Source organism: Haliaeetus leucocephalus, unplaced genomic scaffold (assembly GCF_000737465.1).
Source record: "Haliaeetus leucocephalus isolate CR32 unplaced genomic scaffold, Haliaeetus_leucocephalus-4.0 Scaffold687, whole genome shotgun sequence".
In the NCBI taxonomy this organism is placed as follows: Eukaryota; Metazoa; Chordata; class Aves; order Accipitriformes; family Accipitridae; genus Haliaeetus; species Haliaeetus leucocephalus.
In genome coordinates, this window is record NW_010973123.1 from 6,069,604 (window position 1) to 6,093,683 (window position 24,080).

Consider the following 24,080-nt stretch of genomic DNA (forward strand, 5'->3'; position numbering starts at 1 on the left):
GAAGCAAAGCCTTCCACAGTCTCTCTAGACACCTGCTGTCACAATTCTTACACACGAAACACCTGCAATCCCCCATCCCTATAAACCCAGGCCTGTCACCACTGTTCCTTCACACACTAGTCTTTGGGGTCGGCACAAGCATCTGCCTTGGTTACTTCAGATCCAGCTGGAAAGCACACAAGCAACTGAAAAAAATAAACCACTCCCCACCACCCCAGCTTAGGAGCTGAGGTACTTCGGAACATTTCACCAATCTTCATTAAATACATAGCCCTGAAACCTTCCTAGTACAGCCCAGGCATTAACCGTAGTTAGAGTGGCATATACACCCCAAATTACTCGTTATCCTGGAAGGAGTGATATTTGGGTGATGCACACAGAACATTAGAGCATAACAACCATTAGGTATTTCTAACGTGTCATGTACACTGCACTTCCTAGTGGCACTTAGCACAACATAATTATCCAGTCTTTTGGAATTATTTTTTTTTTAATATTTCAAAAATTATGCATCAAGGCAAAATTTTGGAACAATCCTCATCCAGCCACAAATGAGTAAACTGCCCTTTGCCTGTATACAGGAGCCATGAAGTGTGAGGGCAGGTCTTTCTGAGTCCAAACCAGAGGGGGCAGGGCGAGGACACTCCAACTTCCAACTTTAGAGGAGGAGGTAAGCATAACAGAGGCTGTTATGCTTAACATAACAGGCAGATTAACTGCCTCCAACAAATCTCTGCCAGGACATTTATTTGCAAAAATTCAGATGTTCTGATTCATCCATCTTTCCCACTGGAACTGCTCCATTATGTATAAACACCCACATATTTGTTTATACACATATCTTCTGCAGAGAAAGAGAGAAGTAGCCTGGAGGCTAGGCCTGTTTTCTGAAATAGAGGAAAATGTATTCAAGTCTGCACTCCAAGAAACAGCAGGATTTTGACCCACTGGTGTCTTACCTTCCCATGGGTCACTCTGCACATTGGACTGCTGGCTATTCCAATGTTGGCTGGGGTTACTCTCTTTGAAGAGAAAAGCTATGAAAACCTTCAAGTTCAATTAACTAGCTTTCATTTAACTTATTTATCTTGAATGAAAAAAATGCCATTAAAAACCCTGACCCAATTATTTCAAACATAAAAGAAGCCTTTGTAGCAGGTGTAATATTCCTAAGAGGTGCTTAATGAGAAGTATACATCAGAGCTTAACTGGAACGAGCCTTTGATGTTAGTTAGCTTACCTGTCGTGACACTAAAGAAAAAGATCACAAGGGAGAGAGTGAGCATACATTGCATCTCTACTGGGGGCTGTTACAATTGGATAAGTCATGGTCTCCTGGGCTGTTATACTTCAGCTCATGCCAAAGCTCTCTGAACTTCCCCCCCAGCCACACACATAACCCCACACCAGGACACCTACAACCCCTGGCATCAGGTTCCCCCAGTACTGCCCACAAAGGACCCAGTCGACTACAGGGAGCTTTGATTTCAGTAGGTTTACTTCAGCACAAACCCTGTCAGATCACACAGTCCTTAAGATAAACTAAACAACATTCACACCTGAGGTGGGAAAAAAAAAAAAACCCCAAACATTAAAAAATCCCGGTGTCCGAAAAATATAAAGTATGTTTTTATTTTTTCCAGCACACTGAACTCAGCTGAACTAGGAAGATGTAAATAAATATCTAACAAACGTAACTTATTCACAAGAGTTGCTTTGATTAGACAGTCTTTAAAAACACATAGTGACAGAAGGGGGTTGCGTGTGAATGCCATTTGATTAGGATAAGCACAGCACTATTGCACAAGAACACCGCAGTTAAGCAGAGATCCAAGGAAAGCTCCTTCTCCTCCGCAAAAAGCAGAGGGAACTTCTTTTGCCTTGGGCTCTCCAACTTGCTTAAACTTCATTTTCCCTCCTCACAACTTTCTATTGCTTGACTGGCACAGTGAGAGTTCTCCCTCCCATTTCAATTTATTGTAGCCACAGGAACGGAGGCAACTATAAATTCACATGTCTTTGTGCATATAGCCGTCACCACAGCAGGAGTCTCATCCCCACAATAAAACCTTCCCAAACCCAAAATATAAAATTGCCACATACTTCACATGCAACGTCCTGGTAATGAGAGAAAGAGATAAATGACTGAACATTGTAACAGACAAGAAATTGTACATCCTTTTTTTTTCGTTTTGATGTATTCAATGTATACCCATTTGAAAAGGTTATAAAAAACCCCTCCAAAACACAGTTTCACATTGCTTTATCAGAATAACTATTTTTCAAATGCAAATGCATCTGAAAGGCTAAAAGGGTTTTCTTGTTAGTGGCTTAAAAGTGATTTTCATACTTGAGTACATTACTACTGTTTAACGAGGGAACAAAAGCACTTTACCAAGTGAACATCTTATTCCCTGTGTGACAGCAAGTAAAAATGAACCAAACTGCCAGCCCCCAGGAGACCTGGTAAGGCTGCCATGCTCCAAGAGAATTCTTGAACATTCCCTGTAAATCACCAACATTTGTGCCATGTCTTTATGCACCCACTGCAAAATGATTGAAATCTGTGCATTGCTTATTTGTACTTGAACTTGGCTTAAATTTAGCTGAGTTTGGGGGGTTGTACTTGCTAAAAACATGAACAGAATACATATTTGAACCTTATTAACACCCACAGGAGAGCTGAGATTTAAATTTTAAAATAACAACAAAAATTGGCAAGCACGGGGGAGTAGGGCAGGAAGCAAGGGGCAGGAAGGGGAGAAAGATGAGGACAAGGAAAAGAAATGAGCTTTGTGCTCCAGGGCATGATGAAAAACTTGCCATCAAAGGGTCATTGTTTGCAACACCCACAACTCCCTTGCCAAAACCCAGTTTAGGAGCTGTACACAGAACTGTCCCTTGAACATCGTACTGGGGCATCGTGGACAGTGCTGTCCAACAAAAAGGGCTTGTAACATGTGTCATTTGATTTTTCATTGCAACAGGAATGTGCTTTGATCTGTTTCCCAATGCATTCAAATGATTCTTGCACAGAGGTCTCTTTCCTGTGGTGCAACATAAGAAACGGCTGTTCAAAACAGAGAATAGCAGAATTAAAATCTCCCTTTACAAAGAGGGTTTCCAGCAGTTTTGCAAGCTTCCAAAAGCAGTTCAAGCCCAGTCTAGACACCATTGCTCTGCAGAAGCAGGGAAAGCCTACACTGGTTTAAGCTTTGATCCTCCTGCCTAATTTGATAACAAGAGAGTTGACTACTGCCCAACTGCTTTTATGGATATTTGTGAACTCTGCTGGTTTGTCCAACTTGAGCAACAAGAGAGATTTCCAATGCACCTGCCTGGTGGAGGCCAAAGCACCACAGTGTTTTCACTGAAAAAGAATAGGCTTTTACCTCAGAGCCCCACAAGAAACACAGCTTTAACAATTTTCCAGCCTTGGCTAGATCCAAGCCTAAAATCACATCCCTGGCAATACTTGGTACCAGATGCATTTGGAGACTGTATTAGTCATGGAGGTAAGGGACAACCTGCTCTCCACACCAGCTACAGATGAGACTTCTTTAAGACTGAAAGCCTGAAATTTTAATGCCCCTTTCATAAAAACTAGCAACTTTTTGATGCAGGTTATCACCTGTTTTAAAAGAACATTGTCTTGGTTTTGGCTCGGATAGAGTTAATTTTCTTTCTAGTAGCTGGTATAGTGTTATGTTTTGGAGAAGAATGTTGATAACACACTGATGTTTTCAGTTGTTGCTAAGTAGTGTTTAGGCTAAGTGAAGGATTTTTCAGCTTCTCATGCCGAGCCAGCAAGAAGGCCGGAGGGGCACAAGAAGTTGGGAGGGGACACAGCCAAGGCTGCTGACCCAAACTGGCCAAAGGAATATTCCATACCATGTAACATCATGCCTAGCATATAAACTGGGGGCAGTTGGCCTGGGGGGGATTACTGCTCAGGAACTAACTGGGCATTGGTCGGCAAGTGGTGAGCAATTGTATTGTGCATCACTTGTATATTCCAATTCTTTTATTATTATTGTAATTTTATTGTTGTTATTATTACCATTATTATTTTCTTCCTTTCTGTTCTGTTAAACTGTTCTTACCTCAACCCACAAGTTTTACCTTTTTCCTTCTGATTGTCTCCCCCATCCCACTAGGTGGGGGGGGGATGAGTGAGCTGCTGCGCGGGGATTAGCTGCTGGCTGGGTTTAAACCATGACAAAGGTGCAAAGCGAAACACTTTACGAAAGACCAACATTGAGCTTACACACATAAGACTAGTTTCGTTCCTCTAATGCAGGTGATTTATGATATAGTCTTGACAGAAACAGTTGTGCCATCCTGATTTTTGTGAAACTCTACTTCATCTTTTACATAGGTTAAACTGGATTCAACTAATGAGCACTCAGACAATTTTCTGTTTAATGTTGCTTATTAATTCTTGTTCATATTATTTATTATATTTATATTATTAATACAATCTTGTTAATATTATTAATTTTTGTTTATTTTTATTAAGTTTTGTTTATTAATTAATTAAATTCTGCTCTAGAAGTCTGAGATTCTTCTGGGTGCTTTTTACAGTAGGACTTAAGACAACCATCCAACATAATTTTTGCAGAAAGTACTCCTTAATGCAACTACTCTTCACCAGCTTCAATACAAAGTCACCTGGCTTAATTTGTGGCTGTTTAGCCTGAAGGCTGTTTAATTTGACCTAGCTGACTTTGCAATGAAGCAGAAAAGATCACTGCATGATGCATTTCACTAGAATGAGATGACACAGCTTTCAGCATATGGAAAATAAGAAGCTGATAAGGAAATGAGGGAAAGGAAGGCAGTATCTTACGTACTGCAGCTGTTCCTAAACTGGACGAATATATTCCATGCCAATTGCACTCAGGTTTTCAATTCCAACTGCTCTTCAAATTTATTCTGCCTTCACAGCAGCGGTCTCAAGAATGGGCATAATCTGGGGCACTTACAATCATTCCCCCTATCTCTTCGTATAGTACCTATCATTAAAAACTTCGTATTTTTAAGCCAAACATGGCCCTGACTTACGCCACAACTACAAGTGTCCAGAAAGTGAGACTGGTTTAGCAAAAGGCTTATAAGAAATCTGGGTTAAGTGACTGAACTCACCACCGTTGAGGAACTCAGCAGCGAAGGCCAGGCAAGGAGGCCATTTCCTTGTGTAGCATCCAGCTGGCTAAGAGCCTCCTCCTGCACCTTCTTGCTCAGTATCTTCCTTTCACTTTCTGCAATAAACAAGGCAAAAACCTTATTTCCAAATTAATTCACAGCTTTATTTAACACACATTCTTCCTTCCTCCGTTACCTGGTTAGTGCGCTATACACCAAATCAACCACAGATTTCTTTGGTAACTGTGGGAGCTGCTACAGCCTTAAACACCATCACAGGTAGTTTCCTCGTATTTACCTGTTCCATTCCACCTGCTTAAAAAAGGGAAGATGTACTTTACACAGATTTTTAGGTGCTTGACTTCACAATGTCAAAGGTGATTCTTTTAATGCACATGGGTTTTAGGTTGTGTCCACTTACAATGATACACATAAAACATTCATTGTTTGGATGTTGCCATTAATACAACATCTAGCTCCCAATATCTACAAATTACAACTTGTATTTTCAGGCCAACTCTTACAATAAAACAAAATAATATTTTGTGAGGCACAATTAAAACTCACCACATTTGACAAATGTGATTGCTCCATAATCACAATCTGATTATATAGAAATACAGAAATATTATTGACATATAAAATTGAGATCCAATATTTTTAGTGCGCTCTAATCAGTTTGCAACGGCTTTTTATTGTTGTCTAATAAAGTTAGCATTTCTTTTTAAAAAGGAAGGTTCCTACTTAGTTTTGCAATGCATCCAATACATTTGAAATTAGAAACCACACACTGGGCAGAAAGAAAATGTGCGTCAGTAGTGCAAAGCCCAAGGCTACTGCCACACCACTTTTTCTGAGCTGCTTTTGAAATGAGGGTCCTGCAGCTGCAGGGAGGTGCTGCAGGAGCTCCTGGCATACCAAAGCTGGTGCAGGTGTCATGGATGAGTGGTCAGAGAGAGGCAGTTGGCAGAAATCATCTTCAAGAGTGAGCTGCATCACCAATTATGAAATTACGTTTTGGGTCAGTAATTATAGGATGCAAATTTTTGCTTTTAAGATAATTTCAGCTGCGAAGCCAGGAAGGCCTTAGCACTGCTACACCTTTCATCTGATAATTCAGGTCACTCAGCTCCTGGACCTCATCTTCACTGCATGTTTTAAGTGGCGTGTTAACAGAGTTCAGTGAAGACTACTGATGAGCTATTAGTCAACAGGTAATACTGTTTAGGGGCAGTATGGGATCCAGGTAAAGACTCACTATAATTAGAGGATTAGAAACAGCCAAGACAATGCATGGATCATCCCAAAGATATTTCATAGAATCATTTAGGTTGGAAAGGACCTTTAAGATCATCGCGTTCAACCGTAAACATAACACTGCCAAGTCCACCACTAAACCATGTCCCTAAGCACCACATCTACAGGTCTTTTAAATACCTCCAGGAATGGTGACTCCACCACTTCCCTGGGCAGCCTGCTCCAATGCCTGACAACCCTTTCAGTAAAGACATTTTTCCTAATATCCAATCTAAACCTCCCCTGCCGCAACTTGAGGCCATTCGCTCTCATCCTATCTCCAGCCACTTGACAGAAGAGACCAGCACCGACCTCGCTACAACACCCTTTCAGGTAGCTGTAGAGAGCAATAAGGTCTCCCCTCAGCCTCCTTTTCTTCCAGGCTAAACAACCCCAGTTCCCTCAGGCATTCCTCATAAGACTTGTGCTCTAGACCCTTCATTTGTTTCAATGTCCAGCAAATTGTTGAGACACCAAAGCAGCTTCCTTATCACAGCAGCTTCCTGGTTCCACGGAGTCAGATGTGCACTCATGGGTAATACTCGTATTGGCAGATGCACCTGAAGCACGTGAATTTCACTTCTACAACCTTATTCCTTACCCTGTCACATAAAGCTTCCAACTGAACCCTTGCACTGCAACATATTTCCCCAAGGCCATTGAAATAATTCTTTGAAGGTCTCCAAGTAAAATAAATTAAGCCACTGATGAGCAATTCAGTGAGCTAAGCATTAATAACATAGACCAACTTAAAATACATTTATGGTTCCTACTGGAAAGAAATGGAGTTGTAACTTAAACTTTTTCATTCACTGTCCTGAGAGAGCGAGTGAACTCTATATGGGTGACTGGATTATACTAAATACAAAAGACTCAAGCCACACACTGCAGCAACCATATATCGGTTTGGAAACACAGGTTTGATTTTAAAAAGGGACTCTTACTTCCAGCTTAAAACTTTCAGTGGAGATTTTAATGATTACCACACACCTTTCCTGAGAATCTCTGTAATTGATAGGCAGGAACATTATCTTAACTGTGATTTTGGGGATTGTTACTAATGCCATAGCGTTGATTTGCAAGTTGCTACAGAGATTAAGTCAAACCCACCCCTGGCCTACCTCTGAACACAGAGCCTTTATACATTCCCCTCTTTTCCTCTAGTAAGAAAAGAAAGAGAGGTATTTTTTTTGTATCACAGCCATCATAAAATGAAAGCTATTGGCTTTGCCATAGGTTTAAAGGGCAGCAGCGCAACCGCTGCCAAGCTTCATTCCTAACAGCAGACCTCAAAGTGGCTGGGTTACACCACAGCCCTACGGTACAGCCTGTCTCTATAATTAAGAGAGCTGGCTGCAGACCTTAGCAAGCACCTCTCTACATCCTACCTTGCTGTGGGATAAGGCAGCACTCAAAATCAACACTCACAGACCTACTGCCAGGGCTGGAAAGGCAGACTAAGGAAGATGGCATGATAACATGCCACAAGTAAAGCTGAGAGAAATGACAAGCTGGTATCCAAAAATTTAAGATAATTCAAGTATGTTTCCTAGCTATAAGGAAACATACTTCACATAAGTTCGTTTCAACTTCCCTTAAAGAAAGAATAACACATGGTTTTGAGCAACAGGAGGAAGGATTCTCAACAGTTTAATAGAATAGCAACGTTCCAAAGAGGTAAAAAGCCCACCATATTTCCAAGACAGTATCAGTCCACTTAGACTCGCCTGTTCAATGAAGAGTTATCTAGCAGCCTAGACATCTGTCTGAGGCAGTAATTTGCCTGCCTATTCCAGGAGGCCTGCAGGAGTTCTTAAAGCTTTTTGTGGACATATTGGATCCTTCCACCCCTAGAGAATATATTTATCACTTTTTCTACCCTGCTTTTCAACTGCAACCTCAAATTTGCACAGGAACAAAGAAGTCTGTAAATAAATGCTCTGAAGGCCTACCTGAATAATGCATTTCAGCACACACACATGGAAAGAGCAGGGCAGCGCTGCAGCCATGGCACTCCAAAGGCAAAGGCAAAAGAATGGGTGCCAACACAGCACCCCTTTCCCTCCCAGGGCCGTACAAGAGCACTCTGAGCTCAGCAGTGCCCCGGTCACTGTATTAGACTATCATGCCTGAAGCAGAGAAAAGTGGTATTCCAAAGAAATATATATAAAGTATAATACATATATAATATAAAATATATATAGGATAAAACTGTAGAGTAGAAATCAGGGTCCCTGAACAAGCAAGGAAACAGCTTCTCATGAGGAGAGCCTGAAAGTTTCATGAAATGAGTGTTAGGGTGAGGAAGAACTGGTATCCATGTGGAAAAGAGAACATGCAAGAAACAGTTTTCAGTGAGATGGCAAACTGGGATAAATATTTATGATGTGCAATTTATCATACAGCAAACCCATCACAGAGGGTGGAAGCATGTGAGAGGACCAAAAAACACTGACTGAGCCTTAAGGTAGCAGAGTAGCACTGTAGAGTGGCTAGAGCTCCCTGCTCCCACGCTAACACTTTACAAAGCTATTTTAAGAGTAGGCAGCTCTTCACACCACCCGATTACCTACAGTGGCTTGCTGAAGCAACTGGAGGCATACCCACAACATCCTCATTCAAGCATTCACCTGCCAGAAAAGCTGTGTCAGGTGAGCTATAAGCAGCAGCTCATGCCTATAGTGATTTGTAACAAGTGGGACACAAGTAGCCCTGGCACAGACTGTAGGGAGCTCTTCATTAGAAGTTTTGTAGTTGGATTTAGAGAAGGGTTCACATCTGTTCTTGCACTACACACATTCATCAACTCTCACTCAGCCGGTGCACAGTGAATTTGCGTCACAATGTCTGAATCTAAGGATTAAGTAGCAGGATTTATTTTAGGCATACATGGGCCAGGAGAGGACCAGAAAAGCCAGAGGAAGGATCCTTCACGCTTCCAGAAAAGCGTTTTTCAAGATGTCAAGTGCACAGTGAGAGATTTTCCTCAGCATCCCTGCATGGGAGAGAAGTGTCAAGCACAGCCTCTCTTTCCTGGCTGAGTCCAAGAGCTCACACTGTGGTTTGATTTTCACAGGTGTTAAAACAGAAGACAACTAGCCATGATGGTCACTGTGCTCTGGCATCTCCTTCCAGGTTGATCTTTGTGTCTTCTCAAGGTCTTGCTGAGTGTGAACGCCAACATACGCCAGCCTGAGGAAAGGAGTAGAGGTAACATCCTCAACTGCTTCACCTTACGAATACTGTTCCTGGAGCAAGGGCAACCTTCCCTGTTTGCAACCTCATCATGAGAGGTTCCCAGGCAGGGCATTTTCTGGATAACAAGCTCCTGCGTGACACCTTGCTGATAAAATCTGAGGCACAAGAGGAGTTATTCAGGACCACAGAGCAACCTGCTGACAGAGCCAGATGAGTGCAGCCATCCCTGACACCTGCCTGCTAACCATTTCCAAGCCTTCCTCTTCTGCCTGGTAACGGCCAAGGGGAAAGAGACATTTGTGCAGACTTTGTAGGGGAAAGTCTTAAGCCAAAATAAAGGTAGCTCAAGGATAAGTGTGGGAGATTTGGGAACAGGGGAGTCATTTCTTCTTCACAGACAATTATTAGCCATGAATCATTTACAAGGAGGATAATGAGACACTGGAGAGAGTGATACTGAATTAAAAATTATGGTCCTGATCTTTATCCTTTTCCATTTTTCCCCTTAATAAAATTGCATGGGATTTTCCTAGACAGGAGAAGCCCTTGCTGCTAATTAGATTGTCTTTAAACATTTGGAGGTAAGACTAAAATATTTGGAGAACTAACACACAGGAGGAGAAGGCAGGAGAATAGCAAGCCCATACCAAGACTGTGGTGTTTAATGTTTTTGCAACTACAGAATCCATTCCTACATGAAAAATACAGTTTCAGGCAAATATTAGTGTTATGCATTTTTATGGGAAACCAAGACCAAAATATCTTGAATCAAGTAGTTTGAATCAAGTCAAATTGTTTCTGCTTGGTGGGATGACATGAAGAAATTCTGCTTTGAGTTAGTTCAACTGTGAACTGTCGTTTCTCAACAGCTGCAGGTTGGAATGGCCACATTCTCCTATCGCACCCACAGGATGAGCTCCTGAGCAAAATTCAGTGCTTTTTCTCTCTCCCCTTCCTTACTCCTACAGTAAGTTTTCTCATGGTCAGGATATTTCTAGAGTTGACCAAAAACTTCACACAGTATTTTCTTTTTTCTTGCCTAGCCATCAGTCTGTATCATGGGAGATGGGATCTGTTGGCAAGCAGTGATCGAGTTCACCCATATTGCTGCTACCAGAGATGGCAGCTTGGCTGAAGTAGCTCTAATTGAGCCATAAGCAAAGCCAAATAAGTCAATACTTTAACTTTTCCCAAATCAAGCTTTTAAACGTTTTAACTATTTGGTAAGATTTAGAAAGAAAAAAATGCTGAAATATCTCAGTTTTCTGCAGAATGGAAATTCCAGCTTTTGCACAGCTCTGCACTTTGCTTCCAATGGTTTGAATTACAAAACAGGGCGTGGTAATCATCTCCATCCAAAGCAATCAGTACACACTTGATCCAATATATTAATCTGCTACTTTTAATCTTCTTGGTCTTACTTGTTGCAACCCAGAATCTTCCAAAGTACTTATCTGTAAATGTATGCTGAATGGTAAAAAAATTATTCATTTCCTCCATTTTTCCATATATTTTGAGCACTAGAAATAGAGACAAATCTTTTCAAATTATTGTCATGAAGGCTAGTTTAACAAATACTTTCTTTCTTTCTTAAGAGCTTTAGTTTGCCCTACTTTTTATCATTCCACTTTTCAGGCATCTTATTCTGCAGCCAGGATGACAAATACCTGCACGCTTCCCCAAAGCGCCTTACCTCCAGTAAGTGACCATTTACTGGGCCCAGCACTGAGGTCACGAAAGCCAACACAGAGACTGAGACACTCCCACCAGCACTGCGTCAGGCTTTTACTGCAGCTGCCTGCCTATATGTAGTTAATAAATGAGATTCTTATAAACAGACAATAGAAAACCAAACCCATTCCACTTAAATTGTCTTTGGGGATGGGGGAATACCAATCATCTCCCCCCCCCCCCAAAAAAAACCCACACTGTGCTTTTAATCATTTCCTTTCATGGAGACTGCAGTAAGTAAGGCTATCACACAGATGCTCTGATGCATAGCTCGCAGCAAGCATGCAGATGAGTAAGTAGTGGTTCTGAGCTAGTGAACAAAGATAAGTCTGCAGTGGATAACTCAGCTGATTTTGTCTGATAGTAAGAATGACAACATGCAACCCAAACCATAGAATCTTCATTCTTCTCTAATTATTTTTAAAAGAGATTAATGGAAATTTTTTTTCAGCTTTAATAAGACTTCTAGTATGCTAGGATGTAGTACCTGCGCAACAAGTTCCAGCTCAGTGTGAACTTTTATAGCAAGCCCAGAAAATACGGGTTTATGGCTTAAATGCCGACACAATCATAAATGTAATGGAGAGAACAGCACTGCTGTAATTTCTGATACAATCCTATCAATATGGTTAGTAAATAGAGGTTGCACCAAGAATTTTACTTTTTATTTTCACTCACCCTTTCTAACTTCGACTTCTCAGGGATTTCCTGTCTCTTACCTAGCTTTGTAAAGCAGATCTACGAAACATACCTCTTTGCCTATGGTGTGGTATTAACAATAGATGATAAAATATCAAGTATTCCATGCTGCAGTCAACTATCGCAGAAGCTAAAATCATTGGATAACAGTTATTTCAGGGACAGCCTTGCACACATGCTGAGATTAAATTAAAAAGCAAATTTATTAGAACTTGACAGAAACCTCAAATGAGATGAGAAAAGATGCAGGAGATTCTGGCTCAGTTACACATGCATGAGCTACTAACTTGAAGCTCATGAACAAAAATAATCTCCAGAATTTCTCTCATGCAGAAAGTCTGAATAGAATAAAAATACTTCTCTAAAACATACATAACAGAAACAGCATGCTCATAGGAGGATAACAGCCACATTTCTAAGTGTGCTATGATGGGTCTAACACCACCTTCTGAAAGCCTATGGAAGTTGTCCAATTTCACCAGTCTTCCCTCCAAAGATTACCATGCAGCTGCTGGGCCACCCACGGCGAGGACTCACTTGAGGCTGAGGCAGAGGCAAGCTCTAGGCCAGCAGCCACGGGCAGACAATAGCCGCGGACAGCAGCTTCTTGTCAGACTGCTGAAGACCTACCACTTCCAATGCAGGACTGCAAGATGCTGCTTCGGATCGGCTGCCCTAGAACAAAGTCAAGACATTATGTCCTGTCTGTGGAGTCATGGAGATGTGCTAACACAACCTCTGAAGTCTGATCTGAACCTGAACTGCAGTGCTCCAAAGCTGGCTGAAGCAACATCTGAAAATATCAACTTCTTTATCGACAGTCCTTAAACTGGTGCAGCTATTCTCCAGATAGCTCAAGGCATATGCTTTCCTTACTTTGCCTGCCACTTTTGGAAGATGCAGACTAAATCCAAAACAAGCCAGAGATGTTAAGGAGACACATCGCTACTAGGAAGATTGCTAGTGGCCAGGTCAGAGCAGTGTCTGCAATATGAGCTGGCAATGCCGCTACCCTGCTAAACTGCGAGAGAAACACATCAGGGGCTGCTCCTTTTCCATCCCCAAACTCACTAACTTCCCACCCCAGGAGGAGGAGACCATCCGATCACTAATAGTGCCCAAAATCTTTTGCAATAGAAGCATCCAACCACTTGGCAGTGGGCTAAGGCCAGGGGCTTCTTTCAGATAAGCTAAACATTATTGCAGCAGAGTATGATTAAAATAAGCATACTCTAACAAAATCTATACTGTATTATAGACCTGATTTTTTTTTAAAGACATAGCAGTTTCATTCTCTGTACGTCAAAGCAAATGGGAATGGTTATTTGACTAAAGGAGGCAGAAATGAGACAGAGGTAATGAGCAGGCCATGGACAGAGCCAAACACGAAGGCCAGGTTTCTCAAGAGTGTTTTTTGTTAGGCTGCACTGTCTACAAGTGAACGATTAACAATATCATAATGCCGATTTTCTAAGCCAGTGATGCCCTTTGTGGCTCTTAACCATTGGGATTACTATCAAGTAAACTGCACTTGTCATAACCATTCCAGTCATTCTTGCATTCAACTTTATAGCATGCTAGCACAATTCTGATCCCCGAAAATTATAACGTTCTTCGAAAGGGAGCAGTTAAAGAAAAATCCAGTTTTCAGTTACACCCAGCTATTGTTATACCAATTCTGTCACAGTGACAGTTCACTGCAGTTCCAGCTTTTTCCATTGTTTTCTACCATATACTACAGCAAAAATGCCCATTATTGTCATTTTGATACAGTAACCAGGTTCATTATCATTCAGCTATGCAGAATTCATTATAAATTACCTACAATTACCTTTGCAGGATGAAGGCCAGCTACTGGCAAGTGAAACCAATTCTCAGTGGAGGGGTGAAGCAGCACTTCCCAGAAGATGCAGCACAGCACCTCCCGCTCTCACAGGGAGTTTGTGGCAAGATGCCCAAAGCCAAGCGGGTCTGAAACGCTGTTTTCCCTATGCTGAAGGATTTCTTTTGAAAACTCCTGTGTTCCACAAACTTGTGTATCATTTCACCAAGGAGTAGCAGGTCCCGGGGAAATACTTTACTTGAAAACATTGGGTTTCATCATTTCTAAAAACATTTTACTTCCTCTGTCCCTAAGAGGTTGAGAAACTTTCTGGCAGTGGTCCAGCTACAAAGTAACAAACCACATTTTTATGCATATATATTTATATATCTATCCCAACTAAATTCTCTGTTTCACCAGTTTATGTATGATGATTGCTTCATAAGCAGTAATTTCCTCTACCTTTATCCACTTTCACTGCCTAGTAAGGGGCAATTAGGCACCATGTCACTTCACCCTCAGCACTGAGTTTTGGAGAAGCTGCCAGTGTACCCATACAAAATCCCTCCCTGCTCCTAGGTTATGGACAGAGTCTGAGATCAAAACCGTGCTATTCCTGCACAGTTGCACAGGACTCGCCCGAGCTGAATCAATTCCTACACCACAAATGCCAGCAGTGGTTGAGGGTGAAGTGAAGAGTCAAGACCAATCTAAGGTTTTCTTTTCCTTAAGCTTTAAAAGAAGAACTAGTCTCCTGTAATACTCTTCTAGCATTTCAAGTGCCGTGAGCTTCTCTCCCTTTTCTTTGCTTCATTTAGAATTCACATTTGTCTTATGCTGTATTTACACCAGACTTTAATGCAAATCAAATCAGCTTATCTGCTGTGCAAGGTTAATGCATGCCCTGTAAACAGAAGTCTTTTGAACTGGTTAAGGAGGGAATTTTTGAGACCTTTTTTTATCTTCCTGCTCTTGATTCAGTCTTAAGGTGGCATTTAGAAGCACTGATTGTGACTTATAAGTAGTCAGTGGTATTTAGCTGGCAATTTCCCTTTATACTCAATGATTGATGTATTTATTTATTTATTTTTAACCTTGGGAAACCTTCTCCCCTTTGATTGCTCCCTGCAGATGAGCGTCTGCCTGGCATGTTACTCTGATCCCACAGCAAAACTGGTTCAGTTTCCGCCGCCTTAGTGCTGCCAGCACACCTCCACCACACCAAATGATCACATTTCTAATGCAATTGTTAGTTTTCAGCTGTCAGAACAGTCTATGCAAAGTCATTTGAAGACATTTTGAACTTAAGGGCTTGAACTCTTCACTCCATAGCTTCTGCCGCAGGGTTCATGTCTATAAATAGAGACATTGATGATACCAGCACCCCAAGGTCTGTTTCCACAAATGGTGAAGTTTTGCTGCTAGGACAATTCTTTATTCTCGTATTGTCTGTCTTGTTTTGGTATCTGTGGGGTAAATGAACACTATCATTCATTCAGATTTCTTCACTTTGGTGTAAACTTCTTGTCTGAAGATTTCATGTTGTTGTTGTTGCCTTGCTTTCTCTCCGCCTCCTTTGAGGATTCCTAAGTGATAGAAAATTGCAGGCTTGTCTCTCCTTATACCAGTTTTAGTCTGTTTCTTCCATCAAGATGACATCACTTGCAGATCATACAGAGCACAAATAACAGATCTAATTGAGAGCAACAATGCCATCCCATTAAAGTTTAAGGGCTTCTAACAAAGACAAGAGAAGGCATTCTGGGCTTACCTTAAGTGCGTATAGTCACTAAAATGACACGGCTGAGAATTGTTTTCTTGTTTATATTTTAGCTTTTGCGCAGAGGGCTTGCGTGCCTATCACAATGCTTTGCCAGCACCGTCCTTTTGTAGCACATCCTCCTGCCTCCTGCAGCCTGTGGAGCTGCAGCAGCCTCATCTTTGATGGTCCATGTGTTTTCTCTGCAGTCCGCTCCACCTGAAGGTCTGTCCTTTGCTTTGTCTCCATGTGAAATCTGTGCATCCTTCTGCAAGTAGTTATTCTACTTTAGACTTCAGCCAGTTCAGGAGGATGGAGACGTGACTGAGAGGAGTAATTCAGCCTGTGGTAGAGAGATTTTGTACTAAAGAGTCCCTTTCACAGGGACCGGGATCACGGTTACTCACATCCCTGGCATCGGCTACAGATGTGACTGCCAGGTTATGCTGCCACTTTACCAAGCTGGTCCCTGGTGAGCCCTCCATCCCTCCACATTACTTGGCAAACACGCTATGCCCTGTAGGTGCTGATCTGCCACCTTTAAGAATATCTGCTATTTCTGCAGTGGGTTTTTTTTTTCCAAGGATAGATATATCTTCTTCTACCTCCTTTATTCCCTGCTTCCTGGTCTGCTAATCATTGTGTCTATACAGATCTTCTTGATACTCCTTCTAGCTCTCTTCCCTGCCTAGATCTTTACAGAAAAAGTGCTATATACATACACACACATGTGCTCTCTCAAACGCACCCCACTCCCAGTACTCCTGGGACTCCCTGAGATCAAAGACTTTTGGACCCCATCACTCACCTGTCTAGAAAAAAAATCCACAACAAGGGGGTGGTAAGTGGGCAGCCACCCTGGGCATCCTCCCTTTCCTTCCCGGTGGGTCTGCAAAACGTCTCACCCCCAAAGAGCTCTGCCAAGGTGCCCGTGTTTCAGCACCAGTGAAGCCACAGGGCCTCCCCTGCCTGTCCTGCGCCAAGGCTGCACCTCTGGGAATGAGCACTTACAGCATAGCCCCATTTTTCATTACTTTTCCATAGAACCTGGACTATAAAAAATGCTGTCTTATGCCAGTTCTGACTCTGTGTTACAGTTTTGTTTACACACAAGTAAAATGAAATTGTTATGGACATGTGTCATTCCGGCTTCCAGTCAGAATATTTCATTCTATTATGTCCTTTAGGAGTTGTAAAAGGATCATTATTACAAAATTATATATATCAAATCATGGCTAATATCTAGCTGTCCAAAGCAACAAAAAATAGTAAGATCATTACAGAAAGGGAAAACAAAAATATCTTTAAAATATCTGAAAAGAGGAATTATACTTTCTTAGTAAAGCATATATGAGGCAGTAAAACCCTTCTGCACTTACAAATTTTCAGGCCAAGGACTTCTCTTTGAGTTCAAGGCCCCTTTTTTTTCCCACTATGCCTCCTTCTCTCCCTCCCCTTTTTTTCTTCTCTCCATCTATGAGATTTGGAAATGGCAAGATATCATTTTGCTCAAATAAGTACTTAAGTTTATAATAATTTTCCAACTTAAGTTTGTCAGCATTTTCCAACCTACATTTACTGCTCAGATACCAACTAAACCTAAAGTTTGCTCAAATTTAGCTGGAGATGAAACGTGGAACAAAGAAAGTGGAAAAATGGGACAGAAATCTTTCAACAGTTGCTGGCCCTGAATACAAAAGCTATTTCTGGACTGAGAATAAACAGAGGACCTAAAGAAACCTTCTATTCCCTGGTCAGACAACAAAGAGGGTGGCAGAGAATAAGGAAACCCATCAGTCTCCCAGCCTACTTTTTAGAGCATCAAGTGACAAACATCTATGGCAGCAGCCCCATAGCCCACCAGGCACCCTGAGCACCGTCACCGAGCTCATGCCAGGGACTGACCCCGAAAGGACGGCAGGGACGGCGGTGACCGGGGGAACCGCCAGAGGCAGCACTTGTGGCTGGATTTTGTGGCGTATGTACGCTGCTAATGACACACTCACCTAAGGTGATAAAATCAACTCTTTGCGGTGGCTTTCTCATCTATTTTTTATGTTCAAATTAAATGTTTGATTTTGGTTTTAACTTTACAATAGATGACCAACAATAAGAGTGAGAAAATACTGTGAGATAACGATCTGTGGGCAGTAGTTGTCTTGTACGGCTGACCATACTGTATGCAAACCCAGCTAAGATTTCAATGTGTCTCCTTATCACAACTGTGCAGACAGTTTGCCAAAGGCTACTTTAATTTTAAATACAGAACCATACACTTCTGCTATATTTACGAGAAATATTCTTGTCATAATGCATCTCTACATTTATATTTAGCACCACAAACTGTAGAAAATAATTATAGAAAAAAATTTTAAGCCTGCATTTCTCCTTGAAATCCTATCTCTGCAATGGAAACAGTTCCTTGACAAGGCAAAGGAAAGGTGGATGTCTTCAATATTCTCTGCTCTCCTATTTTTAGCTCTTTAAAATGTTTTCTTGTGGGGTTATGGTTGGGAAGATATGGGCACAACTCAAACAGCAGATATTCAGTAGCTGAAAAATAAGAATGAAATCAAATTAGAGAATTCATATAATGAATAAAACCTGTATTCTGCTATATATCTCTTGAAGTTGAGAAGCCTAATGATCCTAACCCATGTCATTGTTACTAGAACTTCTAAGATTTTTTCCCAACTTGTTTTATTTATATCTACACTAGCTGAATGGCAGTACATCAGGATAAATCCCAGGCTCACTGCCATGAGTGGATTAACTTTCCTAATTACTGATCAATTTTTCTTTCAGCTCATTTCTCATTCTAGTACCCAGTGATTTCCCTAATTCACACAATATGGCCTTTAAATGCCAAATCACAAGTACACAGGAAAAAAAGGCATTTGATAAATCTGAAAGCTATCCATAAAAACACTAGGCAGAAAGTGACTGACTCACCAAATTGCCCTCCTCCCTCTCCATTGCAGGAAACAAGCCATGAGGACCCACGTTCTAGATACACATTTTTCAAGCTAAAAAGACCCAGGAGAGATACATCAAAATGGGCATCCAAAATAAAGGAAAAGGAGCTGCAGCCCCTAAAGCTGCCGCAGCGGGCTGTTGCTCTATTGCGGCTTTATCCCTCTGCCCCCTTGGCTATATGGAATTTCCTGGCAAAGCGGGTGCTGGCCCCAGGGGCATGCATCCCTCTCCTAACTTGGGAGGCCACCAACATGTGGCAGGATGGCTCCTTCCTGCTTGGAGAGGGCAGACAGCTGCCTAATGACAATGCAAGTTAAATTTTATAATGATTTCTTTCAAATGAATAGCTTGCATATGCATAATCAGGTATTCTAGCTCTGATATGCATGATGATTAGGATTAATCACTTGGCTGACAAATTGGACCAAGTGAGAGCTTGCCCTGTAGTAAAGCTACATGCAAGAGCTGGCTACATTCTTTACTGCTGTTCTCCAAATTTAATTAAGATGTCGCATACACTCTTGGAGCTAGGGATTATAAGCAAAGTTCACACTGTCCAGCAGTAGTGAGATGGATGAGAAAAGGCAGAGTCTCTCCATCACCATGCAGGGTGTAACATGGGCCCTTGATTATCACAGCCATTTAGGTAAAAAGCTGGAGGGCACCACTTGCACCTGAGCAGCTGTACAAGCTGGAGTCATCTCAGAGGCCCGAAATGATTGAAGAGAGAAATACTCTCCTTTTCATTCAGCTTTGGTTATAGCTCAGTGATCTGATTTCAGAGTAGGAATACTTTGGTGGCCATAAATGGGTGCCCTACAAACACAGGGCAATTATCCTTCAAGTTTTATTTTGTGTGGACACAATTAACCTCTTTCTGGGATAGCCAAGTGGAGCATTTACTCCAGCATCTTACTCTTCTGAACTGATATATAGAAAGTGCTGTGGAGGAAAAAAAACCAAAACAAAACCTATACAAAAAACCCCAACCCACCAGGAAAAAAAAATTTAAAAAAATCCCCAAACCACCAAAATCCCTCAGCATGAAGAATATAGACAAATTTACTTTTGTTAAATTCAACATATAATACAGGCTTTCCTCAATACTTAAAAAAACCCCACGACAAAACATCTCTCTTCAGCTCAACAAATAAAGCACGTCATACATTTTGAAAGGCTACACTGAACATCCACTAGCATTACCAAAAATCATTGTCCCAGAACACTAAATTTTCAGCAGAAAAACCATCCACGTCAGAAACGTTTTAAACCTACATTAGAGAACAGGAGCTACTACATGTTGTCAGTTATTTCTCAGATATTTTCCAAGGTTTTTGTCTGTATTCATTATATATCAGTTTACTCAAACCTGATTGTAGCATTTTTCCTTTGTCAGTGTAAGTGTTCTTTTTCTTTTGAGGATATTAATGATCTCTAGCTGGTCATTTATTTTAGAACTATGATTTCCACTGTTGTTTTAATGAGAAAAATTCAAATTAGCATTTTCTGAGAACTGTAAGGTCATTTTGATAGTTTGTGTTTTCTTTAAAAATTGTAAGGAGAGATGAGAGATGTGAAAAAACATCTGGTTAAAATCAACCATGCAGCATGGTAAGCAAAAGAAGGTCGCACCTAAGAAAAAGGAAATTGCCATATACAAACTTTCACTTAACTTGGTTAATTATAAAGCATGGATAAGGTTGCTAAACAGGGCTTCCTTTAGGAAGAAAAGAACAAAACAAAGAATATGAAACCAACTACTTGGGGGAAAAAAACAGTTGCAGTTCTCCCTCCTGGCATGCAGAGAGGCTATCAGAAAAGATTAAAACTAGGACTGTTGTGGCTGTGTAAGAAACTAGGCATTATGGCAGCTGTCCTGTTCACATTTTGGTAGCTCTCAGAAGCACAACCAGCTGTATTATAAAAAAAAAAAAAAAAAAGGTTTTAAAATGCATATATATACACACACATATATACTGCCAGCATGCCTAGCTATTCACACAGCTGGAACAGTCCCGGTTTTAATCTATTTAGATAGCTTCTTTGCATGCAGGGAAGAAGGAAGGAGCAGCTATCCTGTGTTTTAAGAGTGCTGTAAGCTATTAGCTCCAGTAAAACTGCCCGCTGGTCAGTGGAGGAATATTTTGCTCAGCTTCTTTCCACACGGGTATTACCAGAGTCTCTCCCCCGCACCAGCTCTCTCACAAGCCTCTGATGCAAGAAAAGGCAGGAGCAGCAGAGTAGGACCATAAGAAAAGGTCTTCTTGCATGGGCAAATTGCATGGGCATCTGTCCTTCCCACCCTGCAGCCTTCCTCTTGCACATCCCGGCAGGACTGCCTGGGCAGCTCTCCACAGCTGAAAGAGCTGGATGTCCCTGCATAGCAGATGTTAAATATGTTACTGCAAAGAATCAATACCCTGAGAGATTAAAAAAAAGGATAGAAAAATCACTGCTTAGAGCCAGTAAGACATTAGGTCCAAACTCAATTTATTTTTTAAATTAGATTTCTCAATTCCAGCAAGTCTGCATTTTGGCCAGCTCTTAAACCCTGGCCTTTTCTTTTCACCTGTAGATTATCTTACAGAAGCCAGCCAACAAAAGCAGCAGACAGCAATGCTGCTTCTTCAGTTTGTAAGCACTACAGTTTCCAATAACTCATTTATTGATCACGGAAGTGGTAAATGCCTGTCTATCCTTGAGAAGAGAGAACAACAACACAGAAATGCTCACAAAATGATTAATGACATAATACAGTCATCTAGCTAAAGCTATAGCAACTCAGAATATTTACATGCAGTCACAAGATGAATGTACCCTTCTTTATGAGACTCTTTTAGCTTGGCTGTAACACTGCGACCTGTGAATCCCAACTTTGATAAATTAACATCCAGATCACAATCCACAGCAAAAAGGATTTGAAACAGCAGCAAGGGGCCAGGTCCTGAACATAAATCAGCCCAGTTTCTTCGGCTTCAGGAGCCAATATGTACTAGGCAGAAATCCTGCCATTAGTAAATTACTCTGGAGTTAAACATAGTATATGCCGTTGCCTGACAACCAAAGAGCTGTTCACGTGTCTAGGTAAAGCACTACTATTTCCACTATGCAGCATTTTACAGATCACTTGCATGCACGAAGTTACAAAAGTCACAGGGCAAGTGAAGAAGAGAACAGAGATTTACAAATTATGGATTTATCTTTTAGTATGGACAAAGCACTCCAGGGAATATTTCCTTCTCGGTAGAAAAGCAAGGTAATTTGACACATAATAGAGAATGTGAAGACAGAAGGGCTCCAAGTCCTCCTTTCTTCAAAAGCAGTGCAACAGTGCAGTGCAGAGGAGGGAGGCATTGCCTCTGCTTTGCTGCTGCCTCGGCTTCTGATATCTGCTGGAACTCCTGAAGGAGCTCCGATTTCACATTTATAACATAAAATGAGTGACTGGAAGGAGCTGAACACAGAAGCTCTGCAGTAATTTCCACCTTCTTTACCCCCAACATGCAAGAAAGCTTAATAAGAGCATATATTTTCCTAATTTTTTGTTAAATTTTTTTTTTCATTCTTTCATTTTCAGGTCCCTTCCAGTGTTTGTACCTTTATGATTTTGTCCCTTTTCCATTTCCACACATCCCTATCATGTGCTGAATGGAACTTTTCCATTTTTTTCAAGGTCATAAGATAATCTGACTCTCCAGTCAGAGAAGAAGATGACTGAACCTGACCTCAGTTGCTCCTAATGTATACCATCCTCCTAGTCTGACTCACCGTGATCAAGTCCCTTGGATAAAGTTCTACATAAAACCACCTACAGCATGATACCAGCTAATATGAATAATGTGACTGAAATCCTTTATTGCTGAATGGTGGAAGGTGACAAGGTTTTCCCTCTTCTCAAATATCCATGCCGTCACTTCGTGCTAGTGGAGTTATGTCAGCATATTGCATCATTGAAATACACTCACAAATACTTCAACTTCAAGGCATTCCTTATTCTCCCAGTCCTGAGGTGTTTTCTGGGTTTTTTAGATGGTTTGGGGGCAGGGGGATGGGTGCTTTTGAGTTTTGTGGTGTTTTGTTGGTGGATTGTTTGGGGAGTGTTGTTTGTTTTTTGTGTTGCCACATGCCCTAGACCTGCCTGAAACCTCTGAACAAATGTATTTGTTTATGAACTATTTAAAAAAAAAAAGGAACTTATATAAATGTGACATTACTACTAAAGAAAACTTTCTCCTTCACAGATGAAACCTAATCATAGTCTGTCAGTGTACCATATGGATCTTACATATTTGTTTGGGCTCCTTTTACTTATTTTTAATCTTTAGTCAAGCAGAACTACCTCCCAGGATTTGACATTTGTACTAAGGGATGGTAGGATCTTACTTATTTCACTTTAAAGTAATCATGCTTTGTTCCATTTGCTGCTTATGCAATGCAAAATTGCATCCAATACATACTGTGTCACATTGTTGAGTGTTATCTGTAATTGTACATTTTGCTACCTCAGCATCTCCAGTAAAAACATGTTCCCTAAATCATATTTATATATACGAGTTACAGTGCAATGAAGGAGGAAAGTGTCTGTACTTTAAAAATTATCTTTAGAACTTTGTTGGAAAGGATACCCGGAGTGTAACGTTCCTACATACCTCTATGATTCAGTAATGTAGCTGGGCCATAAATTAATTCTTAATGGTATTTTGCTAAATTGAAAAAAAGACAGTTCCATTACTACAGACCATAACCTAAATCTCTTGATACAAAATGACTTCCCATTCAGTTATAAAGAACTGAAAGACAACAGTTAAGATTTAAAATGGGAATATATTTGGAAGATATCCCATTAAAATAGTAGCATTGATAGTGCTGAAAGGAATCAACTTGACAAACCTTTCCACAGACAACCAGTAGTGCCTATGTATGTGCTCTTTGGAATTTCACTAATGGCACATACCATTACATTTTGTAATTTAAAATATATTTGTACTAAGATATGAAGCACTGCAGAAACTAGATTAGCATAAGAGGGTTTCTCCATATATATCCTTTACTGGAATTAAAAGGTAGCAGATACAATATATAAAAGTGTGTGCTTGAGATTTTGCTAAATCACCACTGCCATTAATCTACCTCTTTTGCATCTTTTGACATTAGATATAAACATAGTTCTTGAGGAAAAGAGGGCAAGGTAGAGGAAGAAACTATGCAGAGAGCAGCTGTATTCATATTTGTCTGGCCTTTCCTCCCAGAAGTTGTGCACTGACTGCTGAGAGCTAGTCGTTAATGGGTAACTGCCAATATTTTCAACTTGTCTATAGATGTTAGAGCCAAGCTTGAAATGCCTTGGGTCTGGTCAAAGGTTTTAGTTTTCCATAGATCAATTAGAATCACATACAGTACTCTGAAAATTTAAAGGGGTCCAAAATAACCCCCCAAACCCCAACATCCCCCCCC